The sequence below is a fragment of the Juglans microcarpa x Juglans regia genome, chromosome 2D (assembly GCF_004785595.1).
Source record: "Juglans microcarpa x Juglans regia isolate MS1-56 chromosome 2D, Jm3101_v1.0, whole genome shotgun sequence".
Taxonomy (NCBI): Eukaryota; Viridiplantae; Streptophyta; class Magnoliopsida; order Fagales; family Juglandaceae; genus Juglans; species Juglans microcarpa x Juglans regia.
The window spans coordinates 12899092-12921919 of record NC_054596.1 but is presented as its reverse complement, the minus strand read 5'-3'; the positions used below and the strand labels follow the sequence as shown (position 1 = coordinate 12921919).

General features: G+C 38.4%; 1 long non-coding RNA gene and 2 pseudogenes across 1 annotated transcript; 2 read left to right on the top strand and 1 right to left on the bottom strand.

The window, feature by feature from the left end:
• Positions 1-608: 608 nt before the first annotated feature.
• Positions 609-2172, bottom strand: LOC121249010. The gene is made up of 2 exons (XR_005937563.1): positions 1901-2172; positions 609-1384 (listed from the first exon to the last, which is right to left on the bottom strand). It is a non-coding gene; the product is annotated as an uncharacterized LOC121249010 (long non-coding RNA).
• Positions 2173-11433: 9261 nt separating this feature from the next.
• LOC121249004 lies at positions 11434-15488 on the top strand (annotated as a pseudogene).
• A 1564-nt stretch (positions 15489-17052) lies between these two features.
• On the top strand, positions 17053-18061 carry LOC121249277 (annotated as a pseudogene).
• The last annotated feature ends 4767 nt before the right edge of the window (positions 18062-22828 follow it).

Genomic DNA, 22828 nt, shown 5'->3' with positions numbered 1-22828 from the left:
ATCCAGAAAATCCATATATCACGGTTCTGATAGACATTATTACTTGGAGAGAGAGAGAGAGAGAGAGAGAGAGAGCTTCAAAAGTTTCTCGTCCATTAGAACCCTAGACAAACATTTGACACGGCCAAAACTTCCTTAAGAGGCTGAGTTTCTAACTTCACACAAGATTATTAAGGCCTTCATCACAAGGAATACATATACACACAAGGAATACAAAAATATATGAACAGGTGTCTGTATAAATGTTGTGTCTGCATGTGTGTGTGTGTGTGTGTGTGTGTGTGTGTTGTGATATCCATTCTAAATCCCCTAAAGTCGTCACCATCATTCGTATGCATCCACCAGTTTTAAAACCAGAGAATTTTCATCTTTAGCAAATGTTGACTCTCACGTGGATTCTAAAATCCATACACAACGCTGACCAAAATCAGTAGTCGCTGAAATCTTTTAGTGACAAAATGAATCCTAGCATTTTTTTTTTATATTTCGGCCAAAAGCTTGGAAAGCCAAAATTTGATTTAATTTACACAGTTATAGAAAAAGGGATTTTGCCTAATCATAATCAAGCATGTATTATTTGGTCGAACATTACAGTGTGAGAATTCAAATAAAAAAGCCACAATTTGTTTTTAATACAAGCAAACAACTTAAGATTTACAAACTAGAGGGTTCCCCAAAAGTATCTTCCTTTTGCAATACAAGCAAACAGTTAAAGGTTTACAAACCACAAGATTCCCCCAAAGTATCTTCTTCTTTTTTTATAAGTGTTCCCCCAAAGTATCTTCTTTTTGCAATGACTTCTCAAAGTTCACGAATAATATCCGTTACAACAGTACCTGTCATCAACCCCACCATCTACCTGATAGTTAACTAGTACTCTTAAATTCAATGAAGATGACTTTGTTTTCGGTGTGGTTGTAGTTGGCCGAAATCACAAATTTAGGAACACAGCCATTCTTAAGTCCAAACACTTTTTGTATAGATTTTATCTACTGATATTTGATGTAGATCTACAGATCAAATCTTGATTTTGATTGACAAATAATCACTCTTAAAGATCAATGTCCACCGGGCTTTAATATGAATCTTTTGTTCCAAACTTTCCACTCCACAGCAGTGAACTTTGAGCATCAACAACTTCAATAAGAGTTATTTTGAATGTTGATGTATTCTTTTCCAGTTTGTGAACCATGGAGCAGGTCTTATGAGGCTATCTCAAAAGCATTTGGAGCAATCTCCACTAAAACAACACAACAAAGGTCCATTAATATGTGCAAATATCCCACGTTGCACTTGTGGAAGGATAAATATCACTGCAAATATCATTGCATCAATTCTTTCGAATGCACTCGGTATCCCTCCATGCAGTGACCTCGTGAAAATACTGCAGAAAAATTATATGTATATTAGCGCTCAGCTAGATGGACTCTTATTGAGAGGCATAGAACTAAAGTACACACGAGACTTCTATGCTGGTACCTAGTCTTTTTGGAGTCTAAGCAATTTACCTGAGCACATAGATGAGTGATCTAAGACTCAAGCAAAGGATTCACAGGTACATTTAGAGTCATTAGACTATGGAAAGTCCTAAAGTCCTAGAAAAGGGTTCCCGTCTATTTTATATCATTCAGTAGATTACTGAGTCCAAGCGGGGCAAAGAAAGAGTTCAAATCGCGCTTAGAAATCCCCCGAAAATAGAGAGGGGAAAAAAGCCCAAAAAGCAGCACAAACATAAACACAAGTACGCAAGGTATAACCCTTATCGAAGTTCAAGAACTACATAGACTTCTCAATTCAGATCAAAATCATTAACCAGAGAAAAGAAACGAATAAAACCCTAGGATTATTACGGAGATACGGCGCAAGATCGAACAAATGAGAGTGAGAATAGAGGACTTACGTATAATCAGAGAGAGAGGGAGAGCTTTAGAACCCTAAACCGCAACGGAATGACGCCGCGAGCGGACATAGGGAGGAGGAGCTGAGTTTGTCATAGCCATTCGGAGAGATAACTGAGAGCAGTACGGAAAGATATTTCGAAGCAAACCTAGATTACGAAACTATCTTGCTTTTCTATTTTCTTTTTTAACCCCATGGCCATGAAACAATCTGGCTTAAATTGGTTTTCTTGATTTTATTTTTATTTTTTTTTCTTTCTTGGGCCTATGTTTTTTTAAAGAAAGTCTTTTGTCATTTCCTCTTTTAATAAATCATTTTATATTTTGTTTAAGATAATTAAAATAAATCTTTTAAGCTAATTAATGTCTATTGTGTAAAATGAGCACAAGGTTAAAGCCTATCGAAGATCCATATAAGATGAAAGATCTTAGCACAATGGCAACAAAAAGTAAAATTCAGGACTCATTTGGATTCAATTCATAGCTCTTTTAATGGTCCATGGCTCTGCATAGATGATTTCAACGATTTATTAGGCCAACAAAATAAATATGGTGGTAGACCAATAACTTTCTCATCCATAGGCGGCCTACAAAGTTTAATTGATTCTTATGACCTCATCGATACTGGCTTCTCGGGACCTATTCTCACATGGACAAATAATTGAATGGGAAAGGCAATGATTAGAAAACGACTGAACCGTGGTATAGCCAATGCAAATTGGCGCCTACTTTTTCCAGATGCCACTATCCAACACATAGTTTCTTCAACCTCTGATCATAATCCCCTCTTGCTTAACACTATAAAGATAAGGAAGAATCCCTCTCCTTTTAACTTTGAGGAATTCTGGACTCAAGAGTCACTCAACAATGCTATAATTCAAGAGGTATGGAACCATCAATTCTACGAGAATCCAGCTTTTATTATGTGCAATAAAATTAAGGAAACAAAAAAGGCACTCAAGCATTGGAATAAAATCCACTTCAGGAAGATCCAGACCAACATCCAGTATCTCGAGTTAGAGCTAAGCAATCTCCAGAGTAATCCACCGAACCTGAGGAGCTTACAGAGAGAGAAGTTTCTTCACTATAAACTTCAAGAATAACTCAAAAAAGAAACTCTTTGGTGACAAAAATCAAGAATTGAGCCACAACTGACCTAAAAACAAAGTTTTATCATTTGTCAACGACTATCCGTCGAAAAAGAAATGAGATCGACTCAATCAAGCTAAACCCAGGTATTTGGACAATGGATCAAGATATCATTGAATCTACTTTCATAGATTATTTTAAATCCATTTATATCTCTACAAATTCTATTTTCCCAGAGCATCTAAAAAATCTTTTCGAAAGACAAATATCAGAGGATGAAAATAAACTCCTGATAGATATGCCTTTGGAATTGGAAATTTTTGGTGTACTCAAACCAATTCCAAATCATAAAGCACCAGGACTAGATGGGATAACAGCTCTTTTCTACAAACATTACTGGCATATTATCAAAAAAGATGTGGTCGCGGCGGTTCAAAATTTTTTTAGAAGCAGGAAACTTCTTAAACAAATAAACCACACCCACATAACCCTCATCCCAAAAATAGTAAATCTTGTTTCCCCTCAACATTTCCGGCCAATAAGCCTAACAAATGTCATTTATAAAATCATCACAAAAATTTTGGCAAATCGATTGAAAAAATCCCTTCCATTCATAATTTCCTCTTTTCCAAATAGCCTTTGTACCTGGTCATAATATCAAGGAAAATTCTATAATAGCTTGTGAGATGTTTCATCACCTAAAGCATCATGGGAAAGAAAGGTCAGATAGCTTTAAAGCTAGACATGGAAAAAGCTTTTGACTTTATTGAATGGAATTTTCTTTATGCTGTTATGAGAGTTTTGGGTTTCAACTCAACTTGGATGAATCTCATTAAAGAATGCATTTCTATGGCTTCTTTCTCTATTCTCATCAATGGATCCCTAAAAGGTCTCTTCAAGGCACAAAGGGATCTTCGGCAAGGCGACCACATCTCGCCCTTTCTGTTCATTCTATGTATGGAGGTACTCTCAAGGCTGTTGGCCAAATCGAAAGTATTGCAAAAGTTAGAAGGTATTGAAATCAGCAGAGATAGTTCCTAATATCTCACCTTCTTTTTGCAGATGATTTAATTATCTTTGCAAAATCAAAAGGAAGGTCGATTCAGGCGATCAACAATACTCTAGATAAATATCAAGCTTGGTCTGGCTAGCACATCAATCAAAGCAAATCCTCTATCTACATTACTCAAAATACTAGTCAAACAACAAGAAGAGTAATATTAGAGAATATGTCATACAAAGAGTCAACCTCAAAAATAAAATACTTGGGCATGCTAACAACATTTGGTCGATCCAGGAAATAGGACTACAAAGATTTGTTGGGGAAAATTAATAAAAGGCTGGATGGTTGGAAATAAAAAATGTTCTCTCAAGACAGTAGAACTATGCTCATCAGATCAATAGAAAGCGCCATCCCCCCATATCAAATGTCAACGCACAAGCTTCCAAAATCAATCTGCAAGAAACTGAACACTAGTTTCAAAAATTTTTTGTGGGGAAAAGCAAATAACCAAAAGCACAAGCTCTGCCTAAAATCATGGAAATCTATTTGTCAACCGAAAAAAGATGGTGGATTGGGATTAAGATTGATAAAAAATATGAATGTGGCTTTCTTAGCGAAGACAGGATGGGAAATGAGCCAACCAAGCAACAATATCTGGCACAAGCCTCTATCCAATAAATATTTGAAATCAAACGTCTTCGAATTAGCAACCAAAAAGGTAACCGACTTGGGTCTTTGGAAAGGAATTCCATTACTAGAAAAATGTATATGTTTCAAAATTTGAAATGGTTTGTCTGTGAGAGCTTGGCTAGATCCCTGGATTCCGACTATGGAAAACTTTAAACCTTTCCCTCTCACCCACACAACTAATCTCTCGACTACCCTCAAGGTCTCAGACCTGATCATTTAGAATAATAAATCTTGAAATCTCTCAATATTAACATCCCTGTTACAACAAGAAAGCATAAATGAAATCCTTAAAATTTCTTTACCCAACTCCGATCAAACTACAGATTGTGCTATTTGGACTAAAATCCAAAATGAGATTTTCTCAGTTAAAAGTGCTCACCATCTTGCATCAACTATCGCCAACTACTCCAGAGAAGCAATCCCGGATATTTCATGGGGGGAAATTTGGAAACTCAAGATCTAAGACCGCCACAAGCTCTTTTTATGAAAGATACTTTGGGATATTTTACCAACAAGAGATCGCCTTAAATGGTTCATTCCTAGCATTCCTTCCATAAATTGCCCGTTCTGTGATGAAAAAGAAGAGACTCTCCTACACCTATTCATTGAATGCCCCATAACCAGAATTATTTGGAGTTGTAATAGATGGCCTTTAAATCTATATTCTCTGGTGGTAAAGTCAATGAAGGATTGGTTCCAGTTTATTTTATACCCCCAGAAAAAACTCGGTCTTACCTCCCAGGAAGAACACCCCTTCAAAATTTTTGCTAGTCTGATTATAGAATTTATCTGAAGGCTTCAAAATGACCAAGTCCATAATCACAAAGAACTCTCTCTTCACAATCTTTCACAACAGCTGAATCTCTCTTATCAAGAAAATCTTCATGCATGAAAAAAAAAGTTTGAATCTAAAGTGGAGAAGGAATGACAAAAACCTCTCACAAATCAAATATGCATATCCTTCAATGCAACAATCCGGAATTCTTTCTCCTTGGCTTCAACTGTAAGTAGAAACTCAACAGGAGAAGTTATCGAAATTTGGACCGAGACAAATTTTACTGCTACCCCCGGTGATTGCAGAGGCACTTGTGACAAAGTTAGTTCTTAAAATGGCAGAACACCTCAACCATCCCTTTATCTCTCTAGTTGGAGACTCTCAGTTGGTGATTTCTTCTATTTATAAAGAGGAACAAATCTGGCAAATAGCACAATTTCGGATGATATTGCAAACTCTTTGAAATCTCACAAGGGCTGGAGTTTTCACAAGATTGATCGATTCTAAGATCGATTTGCACACTCGGTTGCGAAATGGGCAACTACAAACTCTTTGTTTGGTAGCATTCCATTAGAAATTATTCTTTCTACTATTTTGTATATCGATAGTGGGAAAGACCCTCAGTCGTTTGTAATAATTTATGTTTTATTTATAACATGCAAGCTTGCTTAGAAAAAAAAAAAAAAAAAAAGAGAGGGTCTGACAATGAATAAGACTTGATCGGACATAGAGCAAAAATGAGACTTAAATAGGAGTAGAGACACCAGAGAAATGCGCAATCTTTTGAAATTTAAAGGATTGCTAGAATGAACGAGAGAATCAAAGAGTTCCAATACCTTTTTTATTTTTATTTTTAGAGAGAATTCTAAAGGATTAATTGTAGAGAGCGAGGCGGTTTGAGGGCTTAGATGAGACAGAAAATTATCGTCTAATCTCATATCATATCATCCCATCTTATTCTAAAAAAAATTCAAATACAAAATTTTTAAATTAATCATTGCAACTTTTTCAAACTTTCAAATAAAAAATAAAAAACAATTCCTACTTTTTCAAATTTTCAAACAAAAATAATATTATAAAACTATATTATTATAATATTTGAACTTTATAATATTTTTTATACAATTTTCTCTCTCATTTTTCAAAACCCAAAAACTACTAAACTCAAACTATCTCACTACTACTTACAAAATTATCATCTCATCTTACTACTATTCACAAATTATCTTAGTGAAGATGTTAAACTTGTATCAAACTCTACTTATAGTGAATTTTATACTTTAGACTTGTAATGGATTTAGCACCAAGAACCACCATTTGAGAGAAGAGGATCTGACCATATATATATAGTTAGGATTGAAAAATGCATCTAACATCTATTAAAATAGATTCATATACATTGTATTTTCTCATTTGAGATCTGTCACGGAAAGCAATAGTGATGATATTATGAACATTTTACATGGATTATTTGATTGTTACCAGAATCTATTGACCACAAATGAAAAGGTTGGGGAGTTAACAAAAAATGGTTATAATTATATGGTAAGATCAATAGCTAAAGATATCTATCATTCTTTTTTTTTTTTTCATGAAAAATGGCCAAAATTAAGCCTTCATATTCCTAACCCCTCTTTAAAAAATAAAAAAGAAAAAAGAAAAGAAAAGAAAGATGTTAGTGTGAATAAAGTACTTAGAAAAAATAAAGTTCGTGAAATAAGATTAAAAAAAAAAAGAAAAAGAAGAAGAAGAAGAGAGAGAGACTATAGAGAATGTCACTGCAGGGTGATTTCAAAGGAAATTTTTTAGACTACTTTATCAATCATTTTCAGAGTTTTTTATACAAGGCTAGAATTCTATCTTAAGAAAGTAGTTTTTTTTTTTTTTTTTAAAGAAATAGTCAGGGCCATATGTCCAATAGTGGCTCTGCCCAAATTTATTTAAGACCCACACTTTTGGTGGAGGAATACTGTAGTAACACTATAAAACCCGCTTATAACCAATAAAACACATACCTAACTTTCTTAAGGTAAGGGAAACCTCCCTTATCTAATCTAATAATTCCTTTCAATAACAGTAGTTACACAATAGTAAATACAAATATATAAGCTTGATTTTTGGCTACACTAATCACAGAATATTCTCATGGATCTTAGCTAAGAATCTTCCTATGTGAGTTGTCCTTGATATGTGTCAACTTCCCTAATACGCCCCCGCAAGATTGTGCTACCATTGGCAAGACCAATTTTGTTTCTCAAAAATTTTGTGTGCTACCTTGACAGTGGCTTTGTCATCAAATCTGCAAGCTAATCTTGTGTGTGTACATGCCAAACATTGAGTGTTCCTTTTTGAGCTAGATCACGTACAAAGTATAAATCAATTTGAATGTGTTTCATCATTGAATGTTGAACTGTATTGAAACTTAGATGAGTTACACCAAGATTGTCACAAAGAAGTGAAGGTGGTTCCTTGAATGTAAATCCAAGTTCTTGAAAGAGAGCTAAAACCCACATGGTTTCAGACGCTGCATTGGCAAGGGCACGATATTCAGCTTCTGTTGATGAACGTGCAACTGCTTTTTATTTCTTAAAACTCCATGAAATTGGATTTGCTCTAAGAAAAGTGATATAAGCCAATGTAAAGGTTCGATCATCAATGTTCCCAGCCTAATCAGCATTACTGTATGTTGTTAAACATGGAAGGACAGATTTTTTAAGTTGAATTCCATGAAATTTTGTTTGCTTTAGATATCAAAGAGAGCTTTGTTGCTGTCCAATGTCTGATTGTTGGCTTGTGCATGAATTGTGATAGCTTGTTAACCGCAAAAGAGATGTCCAGACGAGTCAATGAGAGATATTGCAGGCTGCCAATCACAAGCCTAAACTCAGTATTGTCCACTGCAGCAGTGCCATCCACCAATTGAAGAGAGGTAGTAGATGAAAGAGGTGTTGAAACATCTTTTGCACTGACCATATTTGTGGATTATAGAAGATCACAAACATATTTATGTTGTGATAAAAATAACCCTGCAGTAGTTGGAATAACTTCTATTCCTAAAAGGAAGTGAAGAAAACCCGTATCCTTTAAAGAAAACTGCTCACCAAGTTTCTCAATAACAGATGCCACAAAATATTTATCACTTCCCGTATTAACAAGATCATCGACATAAACAAGAAAGTAGCATGCAATAAAAACATGTCGATATATAAATAGTTAAGAATCAACTTTGGAATTGTGAAAACCAAGCTCCACTAAAGCATTCTTCAAGGCTGAGTATCATGTCCGAAGGCTTGTTTAAGCCTATAAATTGCCTTTCTTAACCTGCTTCTTTTTTTTTTTTGTAAGGATGGGTGGTAGAGGTTCTTATGTTGTTATATCATCATATGTGCTATGCGCCACGCAACAGGTTGATGCAGGAGAGATCACGAGGCTACTATGACTAGAGAAGGTTGATTTGCCTTGTTTGTTGAGATGGAGTTGCAGATGGTTTGTGATTTCTTGAAGTGTTTTGAGTCACCAGAGAAGAATAAAGGGAAGATGACAAGGGAAAGAATAGTTCAAAGTCCTCAAAACCATTGAGCAAACTTCGTAGAGGAAGACATCTTTCAATGCCAATAGAAAACACATTTTTATTATTTCTAACACTTTGTAGTACACATAACTTGTTTGTATCTAATAACTATTATTGACTTCTCTAATTTTTTTATTAGGAATGTTATGCATCAATCACTATTCACTCTCACTCCCTACATGTAAGATGGAGGGGCGCCCACGTGGGGCTGACCCCTCTTTAAAACATAGTGTAACGCATGGCTTGCGTTACTTGCTTATAACGCATGGCTTAAAGCCATGCGTTACGGCAATTGAAGGCTGGCCTTTAAGGTCAGCCGTGTGTAGGAGGACTATAAATAGTCCTCCTCAATTGTTTTTTTTTTTTTTTTTGTGATAATTGGAAATACACAAAAAACTCCCTTTTTGGTTCTCTCTTGATAAGATATTTAGGCTGTGGATTTGTTAAGTGTTACTCTAGTTTTATACTACGTGGTACACTTCGCCACTAAGAGGAAAAGCTTGTGATTTGTCAATCTGGAAAAACTTGTGGAGCAATTTTATAAGCTGAGCTTGAGGTATTTTTTTCCGCTGTGCTTTCTAACATTGGTATCAGAGCATTTTTTAAATTGCTCAGAGAAATATTCTCGTCCTCGGTCAGTTCTTAGAGTTTTTAAACTCCTGTCTAACTGATTCTCAACCATTCTTTAATATCGCCAAAAGCATTCCAATGCTTCAGACTTGTGGGAGATTAAGTAGACATGACCGTAACGTGAAAAATCATCTATAAATGTGATGAAGTAGACACCTCCGTGTCTTGCCCTCACACTCATTGGACCACAGATGTCAGAGTGGACTAATTGCAGTGGAAAAAATGCCCTAGTGGCTTTTCCAAACGGTTTTCTCTTAACTTTTCTCATTAGACAATGTTCACATGTGGGCAAGATGACCTTAGCGAGATTGCCTATAAGGCATTCTCTAGCTAACTTAGTCATTCTATCTTGCCTTATATGGTCAAGCCTAACATACTATTTATATGAATCTAAATTATCAGATGTAGAAAGAAAAACAATAGACTCATTTATATTTGAATAATCTAAATTCAATATCATAAAACCGTCTTGTAGAAAAGTATTACCATAAAACACATGGCTCAAATAAAAGGAAACATAATTGTTTTTAAATACAATACGAAAACCAAGTCTTAATAGAGTGATTACAGAAAGTAAGTTTCGTCGGATCTCGGGAGCGTATAGCACATTGTGAAGGAAAAGAGTGCGGCCACCCCGCAAGTCCAGCTTGTAGGTACCAAGTCCCAGTACCTCCACACTAGCTCCATTCCTCACCTTGATACGACTTCCAGCTGGAATCCGGCGATACTCCACAAATCCGACTCTATCTTACGCTTGTGATTTGTCAATCTGAAAAAACTTGTGGAGTAATTTTATAAGCTGAACTTGAGGTATTTTTTTCGCTGTGCTTTCTAACACTACATCTATAATTTTTTCATAGTATAGGAATGTTTTTCATAAAGTATGATTATGTTTTTCATAAAGTATGAAGTGGTAAATAGTGACTGATGAAATTTTTTTTTACTTTTTTTAGTAAATTAATAAGAGAGGACGTTTATGCACAGGATTAGAACTCATGATCTTATTATCCTTCTGTATTTTGTTTATAGCAACTTAAATTGGTGCTTCATTAAAAAATGACATTGTTGGGCGCATGATACATCAAATCATGAAAAGTACGAAAGTCGCAAGCTGTATATTCGAGAAGAAATGATTCCAACATTGTATTTTGATTTTGTTTTTGAACTGATAGTCTGATACCATGAATTCTTATTATCATAGCAAATCTTGGTACAAAAGGTTCGAAGAGAGTTCATTCATGCTGCTAAATTTTATTTATTAGGTGGCGAGTGTGATGCGGAACAAAACCGAAGGTTTCTCCCGCGACCCGTCTTCTCCAAAAAGTCCAAACAGAGCATTCCCCCACCCGTTTGATGGTTTGAGCCTGGAATAAATCTATTTATTATTTTAATTTTTATTATTTTTTAATATGATATTAAGTGATTAATTTTTAATTATTTAATATTATATTATAATTTGATGGAAGGATGATAAAAATTAAGTGATTAATTTTTAATTATTTAATACTATATTATAAAATGATGGAAGAATTATAGAAATTAAGTGGAGTAATATTATTCTTGAATCTGTATGCCAAGACCGGGCGCACAGCTCGCTCAACTTCTACCCTACCGAATAACCATAACAACCGTGACTTTTTGAGTCTTACCAATCCCCATCAATCTCCGGTGAACCCAGCCCCGCCTTCCATTTTCCTTTTCCGAGTCACCGCACCTCCCTCCTCGTTCATGCTTACCGCGTCCACCTACTCGCACTACCATCCAAATTGATCTCTCACGCTATTTTAGTGGATCGATTCGATATGGCCACTACTCGTCAAAGAAAATCCACAAAACTTGTCCATAAAAGCAGCTCCAACACCTTCCTGTTTTCTAAGCCATCCACACTTCTTGTAATTTCCATGGCCTGCATCATCTTTGTCTCCCTTGTCCTTTTTCTTTCCCTCTCTCCCGGTGCCGTCAAACCCAGTCCTGATGCTCCCTCCTCCATCTCTCCCGCGATCCGCCAGGCCTGCAAGGCCACTCGCTTCCCTAGCCAATGCGAGACCTCTTTGACCCAATCCAACCACGTGCCCCCCAACCCCACCCCTCTCCAGCTCATCCAGTCCGCCATCTGGGTCTCCTCCCAGAACCTCCACACCGCCCAATCCATGGTCAAGTCCATCCTGAACTCCTCCGCTGGGAATGCGAACCTCACCACGGCCGCCACAAGCTGCGTGGAGGCCCTCAGAAACTCCGAGTACCGGGTCTCTCGGACTACCGAAGACGCACTGCCACACGGAAGGATCAAGGATGCGAGGATCTGGATGAGCGCCTCCTTGCAATACCAACAAGGTTGCTGGTCCGCGCTCAAGTTAGCGAACGACACCCAGATGGTGAACTCGACGATGTCGTTTCTGGACTCGTTGGTTGGGCTCACGAGTAACGCGCTGAGCATGGTGTTCTCGTACGGTATTTTCGGGAACGAGACCGGGTCGTGGGCCCCGCCCAAGACCGAGCGGGACCAGTTCTGGGAGGGAAGTGGCGGCTCTGGGTCGGATTTCCGGGGCGGCTTCCCGTCGAAGCTAACGGCGGACGCGACCGTGTGTAAGGACGGGAGTGGCGGGTGCTACAAGACGGTGCAGGAGGCAGTGAACGCCGCACCTGATAACGCCGGGGAACGGAAGTTCGTGATACATATAAGGGAGGGGGCGTACGAGGAAACCGTCAGAATCCCGTTAGAGAAGAAGAACGTGGTGTTTTTAGGAGACGGGATGGGCAAAACGGTCATTACGGGGTCGTTGAACGTCGGCATGCCTGGGCTTTCGACATACCACACAGCTACAGTTGGTAAGTCTTCCTTGTTATTGTTTTGTCTTTTCTTTTTGGATATATGTTTTTATTTTCTAGGTTGTGGATTGAGTCAATAAATACTGTTGGCGAGGTGCTCATGTTAAATTATTCTAGTAGATTTTACAGCCTTTTGCACTTAGGTTTTCAGTTCGGGGCGTGCAAGCAGCAAGGAAGAGCACTCACAATAAATTTTTTATTTTATCTTTTAAAATATATTATCAAAATTTATTTATTTTTTTATTTTACATATTAATTTTTACAATATGTCATCTATCAACTTATCTATTTTTTCTCTATATTATTTAAATATTCTTTTTTTATTCTTTTTAAATATTTCATTTCTACTAATAAATTTACAATATCCATATATTTTTTTATATTTGTAATTTATTTTTATATACAATGTAAAATAATTGAGTTCTATACACGTAAAACAAAAATATATAAGCCAAATAAAAATTAAAATATAATCAAATATGAAAAAATTGGTTTAAAAATAATTCCAAGATATTTTTTAGAAGAAAATGAAATATATGTATTTTAAATGATGAACAATAAAAAGAATTTGCTTATATGATAAAAATCAAAGTAAATAAAAATGAGGGAGTAAATGAAATATCAACAATAAAAAAATTTTTACAGGATGAACAGTATCCGCTACATGTAGCGTGGTACTGTAGCTAAATATATTTTACAATTCATTTTACATAATCAGATGGAGCTTCTTTTTAGAACAATTCTTTAAATTATTTACATTTTTTGTATAATACAAAAGCCATTAGGAGTGCTCTAAGCGGCTGTTTATTCAGTCTTACGTGGAATACAAAAAATAAAACAAAAAGCAAAAAAGAAAAAAAAGTAAAAAAAGAAAAAAAAGTAAAAAAAGAAAAAAAAGTAAAAAAAGAAAAATAAGACCTCTCTCTTTTTTATTCCCATGGTGGCTAGACTTTGTAGCATTCGAAGATTGTTCCATAGCACTCCCCAGAAGTGATTCTAAAGGAAGAATGGAGACCTGCCCACAAAAGGACCCTCCAAGATAGTGGTGGGGGAAGGCAATTTTGTATCGAAGAGCAACCTCGGAGGAAGTTCCAAGCACTTGGTGGTGAGGTTGGTGAGAGTGGTGCAGGGCCTGGGCTTGCCTGGTTCTTCTTCCCAACGAAATGGGACTGAGGCTGAGGAGTGGAGTAGTGGGGTTTGCATCACAGAAGGATCTGTTGATTGCATCATGGGTGGGACTGAAAGGAGTGGTAGCTTTAGAATGGAGCTTGCCTTTGGCTTTGCCTCTCCCACGGTTCCCATGTCTCTCTCTCTCTCTCTCTCTCTCTCTCTCTCTCTCTGTGGGTGCTTTTCAGTGTTCCCCCATCTTAGACACTTGCACTCATAGAATTAGTCCAAAAGCCTAAACCCAGAATTAATAAAAGTTAGAGAAACTTCATAGGCCCAGATTGAGAGCTCTTTCAACCTTGAGTTCACCTTCACTCCCTTAAATCCGATACTAAATACCAAAATGTTAGAAAGCAAAACAAAATCCAATCTTTTAGTTACTTTGTGCACAAATGCAAACAAAGAAACACTGAAAATGAAGAAAGAAAAATAGTAATTGAACTTTGTTTAGAATGGTGGTTGTCTACTTATACGGAGAGAGAGAGAGAGAGAGAGAAACGAAATGGAGAGAGAGAGGGAGAGGTCGGTTGGAGGAGAAATGAGAGGGATCAGTTGGTCGGAGGTGAGGAGAGGGAGGGATGACAACTTAAAATTTCGAAAGAGAGAGAAAGAAATTAAGAGAGAGATGGAAAAATGAAAATACACTGACGTGGCTATGCTGATTGTAAGCCGTTTACACCATGCGCTTGCAAGTAGCATTTATCCTTAGGTTTTTCCATTAGTTTGTCACCTTACATTGTATGCATTCCGTACCAAATAAAGTTTATGATTAATGCCCAAGACAATTAAGTTCTTGAGTCATTATTTTAACCATTGACTTGGGTTAATCCCTTCTTGTTCTTGAGTTGCTTTGAAAAAAAATTCCATTCTTGTTCCTCATGTTTGAATCATTCTGGAACAGGTGTTCTTGGTGATGGATTCATGGCCAACGGCCTCACAATCCAGAACACGGCCGGTCCTGATGCACACCAAGCAGTGGCCTTCAGATCAGACAGTGATCTATCCATCATTGAGAACTGCGAATTCTTAGGCAATCAAGATACACTCTATCCTCGTGCCCTTCGCCAATTCTACAAATCATGCCGCATCCGGGGAAATGTGGATTTCATTTTTGGAAACTCAGCATCAATTTTTCAAGACTGTCAGATCTTAGTCTCCCCCGACAAGTAGATCCAGCAAAGGGCGAGCAAAATTCTATCACTGCACATAGCAGAAATGACCCTGCACAATCCACAGGTTTTGTTTTTCAGAATTGCTTGATAAATGGCACCGAGGAATACATGGTACTATATCATAACAATCCCAAAGTACACCGTAATTATTTAGGGAGGCCATGGAAGGAGTACTCAAGGACAGTTTTTATAAACTGTAACTTAGAAACTCTTATTACACCAGAAGGCTGGATGCCATGGGATGGCGATTTTGCATTGAAAACACTCTATTATGGGGAATTTGGGAATTCTGGACCAGGCTCTAATTTGTCCCAAAGAGTAACCTGGAGTAGCCAGATCCCGATAGAGCACGTACTCACATATTCTGTCGAGAATTTTATCCAAGGAGATGAGTGGATTCCATCTTCTCAGTAATTAGCTTCAAATTTTGCAGAAATATTGGTCGAAATGTGTCTGGAGCTCAACAATATTGGGAGCTTCCAAATTTTCGGCTACATTTGATCTCCAATCATATGCGGTATCTCTTCACAGTGGGGCTCTTATGCTTGAGCATGTTTCCAGTCTTCTCTCTCCTGGCATCTGTTGTGTAACTCTAGGGGAGGTAGATGAGACTTGGATAAGTGTAATTTCTACTTCGTCGTATAAAATAAAACTTATTTATTTATTTCTTTTTTAAATTTCCAAAGGGTCACTGTTACTCATTGAATTTTGATGTTGGAGGTTGCCACCTACTAAGTCGCACGTTGAACAAGCGTAAAAGAGAGAAAAATGACACAAACAATACCGAATAACATGGACTTTTTCAATGCTAGTAATGATACAAGGGCATTGGCATCTGGCCATCAATTTCTTGACTTGCAGGATACGTGAAACTCGAGAGAATAATAATCCACAGGCCCTTAGCATAAGTGAAATTCAATTGAAATCATTATTAATGTCAAGAACTCTCTCTTTGACAATGTGAAATTTCATTCACTACCTTTCTAGAGAAATATGGTGTTACATTTCTCCTTTAATATGTGTAACGCCCTTGCGAGGCTATGTTTTGACGCACTTACATTCCACACTATAAAATGATCAGCTTGAGTTTAATATCATTTGTGATAACATAACAAAAGTTCAAACTACGCCGAGGCTTATATTCGGAACAACAAGTTAAAAGTTAGAATTCTAGTGTTATTGAAGTCGTTATAAATGTCAACAAGTTCTTCCTAAATATTGTACGATTTTATTCACTACTCATCTAGTTATATGAGGTGTTACATTTATGGCTTAGGAAATTATTACCTTAACTGTTTTTTGGGTTCATGCTACCAAACAATGCTACATTATCAAACAACCTCATTGTAGTCAGAAAACCAATGAATATGACACCTTTTTTAAATGTTTGGTATGCCTCACCTTCTACTAATTATTATTATTGTCATTGTTATCAGTATTATCACAATGGCAATATCATAAAAACAGTAAACCGATAGAGGGGAAGAATCTTAGCAAATGCCTCGAGCCAAATTTGACAAAGCCACATAAAAAAAAAAAAAAATCCTAAAAAATAGATTAGAAGGATCTTGTTTAGTATTTTCTAGACACAAACTCCAAGAGAGTGGTTATGGTGGTTGATGGCTTTGGTAGCAATCTAAACAATGAGCTATTTTTTAGGGCCAACAACTTGTATTGTGTTGTGCAGCTGTGCTACGGTGATTGTTGATACTTTGTGGTTGTTAGTCTGAGGTAGATGGTTGTAGTTATATACAAATGATATTTGCAGTCTCTAGTGTTTGCAAGTTTTGTATACTCTTTTAAAAAAATATGGGTAAATTTAGAACTCATATGAAAAAGTTTTTCTTAAAGAGAGTGTGTGGAACTTACATATCTTAAAATTGTATCTAATCTTACTCTTAACAAAATAGAACCAATCAAACTTTGGGCAGTACTTGAGACTCATAGATTTTTTAGAAATAATAGTTGTAGTTGTAGAGTGACATGGAAAGAAACAATTTGTTATGTAGCATGAATGCTCTTTTGTGAGACTGTGACTAACGTTTTGTCTATTGGACAACCCTTATACTCTTGACACAGTGTGAGACAAACCAATTTCATGTCTCTTGAGGTTTGATAAAATGCTTATAAAAGAAGCGACTGTAGTGTTAACCATCAAACTATGAGGGAAATGAGCTGAAGTAAAGATACAGAACGGGGAAGAGGCAGGTAGAATTTCCACTAATGAGATGGTTAACAACTTTGAGGTTTCAATTGCTTAAACTTTTGTAGCGGATTATAATTATGAATGGATCAAGTTTTCCAACCACTTTGCATAAACATTACAAGTTTGCACATTAGCCTAGGCTTCTGAAATGCCTGCACGCTGCACCATAGTTAATAGCATTAATTCGATAGTGGCTCATTGAGAACTACGAATTCTTAGGCAATCAAGATACACTCTATGTTGCTCCCTCCACCAATTCTACAAATCATGCCACATCCAAGGAAATGTGGATTTCATTTTTGGAAACTCAGCATCAGTTTTTGAAGACTGCCAGATCTTAGTCTGTCTCGGCGAGTAGATCCAGCAAAGGGTGAGAAAAATACTATCACTGCACATAGTAGAAATGACCCTGCACAATCCACAGGTTTTGTTTTTCGGAATTGCTTGATAAATGGCAACGTGGAATACATGGTATTGTATCATAACAATCCCATAGTACACATTAATTATTTAGGGAGGCCATGGAAGCTGTACTTAAGGCTAGTAATAATACACTGCAACTTAGAAGTTCTTATTACACCAGAAGACTGGATACCATGGGATGGCGATTTTGCATTGAAAACACTCTATTATGGGGAATTTTGGAATTCTGGACCAGGCTCTAATTCGTCCCAGAGGGGAACTTGGAGTAGCCAAATCCCGACAGGGCGTATACTCACATATTCTATCCAGAATTTTATCCAAGAAGATGAGTGGATTCCATCTTCTCAGTAATTAGCTTCAAATTTTGCAGAAATATTGGCCGTAATGTGTTTGGAACTCAACAATATTGGGAGATTCCAAATTTTCTGCTACATTTGATCTCCATCCATATGTGGTATCTCTTCACAGTGGGGCTCTTATGCTTGAGCATGTTTCCAGCCTTCTCTCTCCTGGCATCTGTTGTGTAACTTTGGGAGAGGTAGATGTGAATTGGATGGGTGTAATTTCTACTTCATCATATAAAATAAAACCCGTTTATTTATTTTTTTTATAAATTTCCACAGGGTCATTGTCACTCATTGAATTTTGATGTTGGAGGTTGCCACCTACGAAGTCACACGTTGAACAAATGTAAAAGAGAGAAAAATGACACAATCAATACCGAATAACATGGACTTTTTCAATGCTAGTTATGATTCAAAGGCATTGGCATCAATTTCTTGACTTTCAGGATATGTGAAACTCGAGAGAATAATAATCCACATGCCTTTAGCATAAGTGAAATTCAATTGAAATCATTATTAATCTCAAGAACTCTCTATTTGACAATGTGAAATTTCATTCATTACCTTTCTAGATAAATATGGTGTCACATTTCCCCTCTAATATGAGTAACGCCCTTGCGAGATTATGTTTTGATGCACTTACATTGCACACTATAAAATGATCAATTTGAGTTTAATATCATTTGTGATAACATAAGAAAAGTTCAAACTATGCCGAGGCTAATATCCCAAACAATAAGTTAAAAGTTAGAATTCTCATCGACAACGAAAGCTTTGCGGACATACTTTTTTGGGAAGCTTTAGTCAAGATGGGAATCGAAACTTCCCGGCTGGTGGCTGCCCCCATACCCTTGAAAGGCTTCTTTGGGGGCATCGTTCGGCCAATGAGAACCATCACCTTGTTTGTCCTAGTGGGAAGTACCCCATGCGCGGTTCCCATCATGGTCGACTTCTTAGTGGTGAAAGCTCCATCGGCCTACAACGCCATCATAGGAAGACCCACCCTCAACTGCTTAAAGGTCGTCACATCGACTTACTAACTCAAAATGAAATTCCCAACTACCCAAGAGGTGGGAGAGGTTTGAGGGGAACAAGTGTCGGTAATTTAGTGCTATGTGCAGGAGTTGAAGCAAAAAGATGAAGAACCTGCCCAGGACTTCACCAAGGGGACGAAATAGGTCGGACATTGCTAGAAAAACAACGACAAGCTCTTATCCATGATTTGCTTGGCCTAGTTTCAAGGGGGGAAGGAATAGGGCGAGGCTGTGGAGAAAGGAAGCAAACGACTACTTCCCCAGAGCGAGAGCCCAGGCCCTCTAAATTTTGTAATGACTCTGCACTGAACTTGTATATTTCCTTTTCACTTAATAATACAACTTTTTAGGGAAATTCAGAACATCATATTTCCTTTTCACTTAATAATATAACTTTTTAGGGCAATTCAGAACATCGGCTCTATAATCTCGCCTTATAAGTACGGCACCAACAAATAAAAACAAAATACAGTTAACAAGATACACAGGGACAAAGTCATCAACAACTTATCTCCCGCGAGTCACCACAGGGAAATGTAAGCTTGAGTGTTGCCTTGTCCCTCCCGCGAGGGAAAGCAGGTCAGTTGATGGCAGCTCGAAAACAAAATGTACCTTTTTTGCGAATGTCAACAGGCGGGAGCGAGTTTAGTAACAAACTGCCCGAAAACTTACTTCCACGCGAGACACCATAGGGAAAGTTCGGCCTAAGGGTGGCCTTATCCCTCCAGCGGAGGAGAGCGGGACTGGCATACGGCCCTCCCGAATACGTTACCTCGACCTCCGTTGCAAAGGAATGTGGGATCAGCACCCGGTTGACTTAACACTTACCTTCCCTATGATATCAACTAGCGGGAGCGGATCAGTAACAAACTGCTTGGACAACTTACCTTCCAGCAGGACACTACAGGGAAAGGTTGGCCTAAGCGTAGTCTTATCCCTCTAGTGGGGAGAGTGGGACTGGCATATAGCCTTCTCGAATAAATTACCCCGACTCCTATCACGACGAAGAGCGGTCGGCCTACTGCCACCCAAACTTACCTCCCCACTAGGTGCCATAGGGAAATGTAGGCCTTAAGATTGTCTTATCCCTCTCGCAATGGAGTGCGGGTAGTTCTCAGTTATTGGACGTCAGAGATTTTTACCTTTCTCGTATGTGTCAACAGGCGAGAGCGGGTACAAAAACAGATTGCCTGAAAACTTACCTCCCTGCGGGACACTATAGGGAAAGGTCGGCCTGAGGGTGGCCTTATACCTCCTGTAGAGGATAGCGGGATCGGCATACGGCCCTCCCGAATACTTACCCAGACCTCCACTGTGACTGTAAGTGAAGAGTGAGTCTAGCATCAGCCTGGCTCAAAGAATTACTCTTCCCTGTGATGTCAATGAGCAGGAGTGGATCCAGTTACAAATTTCTCGAACAACCTACCTCCCTGAAGGGCCAAAATGGGAAAGGTCGGCCTAACGGTGGCCTTATCCCTCCCGCGGATGAGAGCGGGACTGGCATACAACCCTCCCAGATAAATTAGCCCGATTCCCATAACGACGAAGGAGCAAACTGCTCTATTGGCAGCCCAAAGAAGGTACCTCCTTTGGGAAGAAAAAAGGGCAGGCTAGCTTGAGGTACCTCGACCCCATCCCAATGGAGAGCAGGTTTGAGTCTTACGACTACCAAAAGAAAAGAAGCTTCACGGAAAAAGAAGCAAAGAGAAGCCGCACAAAGCCTCTGCAAACAAAGAATATACAGAGAAGGTACAATCGGGTACACATATTTACTTTATTACTCAATGTAGAATTACAAAAAAAAAATGAGAAAAGCAACAGGAGTACAGGAAGAAATACAACAAGGAAAGCACGGAGACAACACAAAAAATAAAATATGGAAGCGGTACAATAAGCAAGGTGCAGAAAACTACAGTGTAGGTTTAACTAAAAATAATATGCGGGAAGTACATGGTCTAATACACAAAATCATTTTATTAACTTTACTACAATGCGAAAGGCAGGTTACATCATGAAGTCAAATTATAAGGGAAAAGTTACATCTCAAAGCCGCTTGAAACCACTGAACTACAAAGAATAATTCGCACTGGGAACCTCATGCATTCCAAGGAACCGCCTGCAGTGCCATATACTCCACGCACACACATATGAGAGAAAAGTCAAGGGAAGGATTCGAGACTACAAACCCTATTCAGATAGTCTCAACAGCCATGAACGACGAGCACATAACCGTAGAGCTGGCGGAGTTGACCCTACGGGGCAACCCAGGTCGAAGATCTCCACCATTACGACGTGTCGATAACACGAGAAAAGGCTAGCTGACCACCAAAGATACGACACGCCGTACGGTCTCATAGGACCAGAGGAGGAGGAATGTTCTGGTGAAAAGGCACTCTCGAGTGCAAAGAAACCAGATAGTAAACCGCAGTCACCTATGGGGAAAGCCATGGCAAAGACGGCGCCAAGAACCAGAGTTCCCCAGAGGCCAACCTCAACGAAGGATTTCGACTGAATCGAAGAGATTCTCATATCAAGATAAGCAAAATTGAAGAGGGAGGCGGCCGCCACGGCGACGAGGCCTTTCACCAGTGCAACAAAAGCACTTCTCCACTGCGAACAACCAGGTGGCGAGTTCGGTTGTAGAGAAAATTTTGAAGTGGGGCCTTAAGCAAAAAAGGCAAGAACGAGGAAGCATAATAAGCAAAAGCGCGGGAACGAAAACAAAGGGTCTGAAGCTCCATCACCAAAGTGGGTGGCTCCACTTTCTGATACAAACGCCACCACCACCGACGGCGGCCTAACTGCCATCGGAGGATTTGTCGCCCACTAGGGTGAGAAAGTACATCATGGCAAGGATGAACATGAAAATGATATGAAGGAACTTCGAAAAAACAGAAAGGCAGAAGTGATTATGATGAAAAATTTAATTGGGAAAGGGGTCCTTATATAGGCAAGGCAGGCGTTTGACCTACTCATCGTCATAAATTCTCCAATCACCAACGAGTGCCACGTATCTTCTCTCCAGATGATCATAATCCTTTGGTTACCGCAACCGCCGTAGCACATATCTGTTGATATGATGGGCACAGTTAATGCAAATAAAGAAAGGAGCCATAACTCAAAAACCGAAGGGATGCCATTTAATGATGAAACGTAACTGGCACAGTGTTGCCACATACGTAAAAAAAAAAAAGAAAAAAAATGAAGAGAAAAGAAAAAAGGATGTGGCTAGCGGGGTGACCAAGCTATGAAGGACTTGCTCCTATCAAGGCAAACCAACTAGAAGTCGGCCTAATGACCCGTACCAGCCGCAACAGTTGAATACTTCAGTTTGTTCCCTTAAAACTTGTCTAAATACTATTTCACTAACGTAACTACCACCTGCAACATAAAAATCAGTTGATCCTAGTCAATAGAGCCAACTCCACTAAGGGGGAACCTCGTCAACAACTTCCCTCCCACGGTGAGACTTAAGGGGAAGGTAGGCCTAAAATGTTGCTTTGTCCCACTTGCGGAAGAATGCAGGCCAGCCCCTGACCTCATGAGAAGCAAAACCTCTACCAGCAGAATCTTCCCTTGCAAGGTGAAGGACGCCAACGGCGTAGGATGGAAAGAAAATGAAGGCATGATAAACACGGCCACCAGAGCAATAACCGCGACAATAACGAGTGTTTCAGGGGCGACTACCCGTGGAGGAGAAATAATATCAGCTTGAACGGCTAGCAGGGTAGGCGAGAGCGTCGCGGACAAGGAAGAAAGGGAATGGAAGCAAAGGCAAAAGCATCATGAGTAAAATATCTGTATTAACTAGTATATCTCTGTGTACAAGCTGCTAGACGATAAAGTGCAGACACATGTTCAAAAAGTAAAAAAAAAAAAAAAAAAAAAAAGGAAGGTACAACAAGCATATAAAGATCTTATATTTCGGCGCCAGGAGTCATGGCCCTAACAGCGGTAGAAGTAGGATTGCCCAACTCAACGACCTTGGAGACAGGGC